This window comes from Trichechus manatus, unplaced genomic scaffold (genome assembly GCF_000243295.1).
Source record: "Trichechus manatus latirostris isolate Lorelei unplaced genomic scaffold, TriManLat1.0 scaffold00053, whole genome shotgun sequence".
In the NCBI taxonomy this organism is placed as follows: domain Eukaryota; kingdom Metazoa; phylum Chordata; class Mammalia; order Sirenia; family Trichechidae; genus Trichechus; species Trichechus manatus.
Window position 1 is genome coordinate 7282959 of NW_004443989.1, and position 2346 is coordinate 7285304.

Sequence of the window (2346 nt, forward strand, 5' to 3'; positions counted from 1 at the left end):
ATATATATATTTATATGCTTTACTGGTTTTTCTTCTCTAGAGAACCCAGCCTAAGAGAATTAGACAGCAAGCTACTTGGTTGTACACTATAACACCCCTACCTACAAACACCAGATTTATTTGGTTGGTTACCATCAGAAATAAGTACATAAGCTAGATCACTATTGCAAGGAAAAGTAATATTCTTAATCTGCATCCTGATAGTATTAGGCATGATAAAACTTATCATCTATTGTCTTACACACTTAAAAGGCAAAAGAAAGACTCGGGCCAAAATGTTCGTGTACATTGATTCTGCTCATTTCTGCAGTGCAATTGATGGAAACGTCACTCTGGTGGAAAATCAGCACCATGAGTTTAAACAGCTTGCCATGGCCACCATCTAGGAGCCCAACCAAGTCAGGTTTTGATCATCGATGTGTTATCTCCAATCTCCGTTCAAAAGGAGGGAGTGACTTAGGAGTTAAAATTGGAGCCATTATTCCTTGTCCTTGAGTATAAAGAATGTGACTAGCTGGACTCTTAAGGACTCACAAGAACACATCACCTGGGCCCTAAGGTATAAAAACAATAGGACAGTCTTGGAAAACATCTTTTAGGAAACATTTTACATAAACAGATCTTTAGATAGAGCACAAAAGACCCACATAGTTTCTACTCTTATTTTTTCCTATTAGCATTTAGTAAATAGTAAGATTTGTTGGACCAATGAAGACCCTCCTGATTGTCATTAAAGAAAACTGTACCAATGATTATTAAGAAAGACAATTCAAAATGTAGAATCGTGGTGATTTAGCAGTTTTAGCCAATCTGTGAAAAAGTGAAGCTTTTAATGATTTTGCCCACTTGTAATATCAATATATACTGATTATTTTGTAACATACCTTAGACTTGGGCAGACATGGCTGTCCATTTCCCATTTTTGCTTCTTGGAACATATGTTGAATAAAATCTTTCTTCTTGCTTTACTATAACTTTGTGATGGTTTTACCCTAGAACATGTTGAAGCCTTCCTATACAATTATGTTATTATTATTATTATTATATGATTAAGCTGTAGTTTATATATTTTAATTAGATTTAAAATATAGGAATTTGTACAGTAGGTTGTCATAACTAACCCTGAAGATTAACTGGCCACAGTTAACAACTACTCATAGCCAATACCTATTCAGAGTGCTTACTATACACCACTGTACTATGCTAAGCATTCACAAGAGGATTTGATTTAGTCCTAATGACAACACTGAGTTAGGTCTTTACATTATCAGTCTCATTTTAAAGAGAAGTACCCAAGGTCTGGAGACAGCTCCCTGAGGTCACAGTAGGTAAAAAGCAGGTAAAGAATGGTCTGGAATTCCCACAGCAGGGCTCACACAGAGCAGGCTTTCCTCGGCCTCTTTACGGGACCCAGCAGACCATCAAGCCTCTCCCAGCTACCATCTCCAGACATTTATGTCCAGGCTATTTGGGAATCATCATTCCACTGTCTTGAGGGATCTTGAAATTTTCTTCCAAAAAGCTTATTCTGTGTTTTCGATAACCATGACCTAGGGTTCCCAGGTGACACAAATGATTCTCATTGGGCTACAGACCAAAAGGTTGGCAGTTTGAACCCACCCAGCAGTGCCACAGGAAGGCCTGGCAATCTACTTCCATAAAGATCACAGCTATTGAAAACCCTATGGAGCACAGTTCCACTCTGACACACATGGGGTCACCATGAGTCAGAACTGACTCAACAGCAACCAGTTTTGTTTTGTTTATTACATAATAAATATGCTTAGTGTGAATTTTTATTCAGAAATAAAACCATTCAGGGCTAATACAAAATGTGTGCTCCTATACTAGTTTTTTTTTTTTTTTTTTTAATTTTTCCCTGAATAAGTTATTTGAGAACAATTGCAGAAACAAATCCACTTCCATTTCTCAAATGTTTACCTTGACAGCAGCTTCACAGAATACCAACTGCTGGGTTTCACAATAATTTTCCTTGCTAACACCCCCATCATTTCTCTCACACAAAAACTTTTGCCTGAAGCTCACCTTGGAAACGTCCAAGGTTCCCATGACCTATTTGCTTACCATTTGATCAGGCCACTTTGTTTTTAAAAAATGGCCAATAACAAAAGAAACAACTCAATCAAAAAATGGGCAAAGAACCTGAATAACATATCACCAAAGAGGATATTCAAATGGCCAATAAGCATATGAAAAGATGCTGAACATCATTAGCCATTAGGGAGATGCAAATCAAAACCACAGTATCACCTCACCTCCATTGGAATGGCAATGATCAAAAAACATAAAACAAGAAGTGTTGGGGAGGTAGTGGAGAAACCAGAA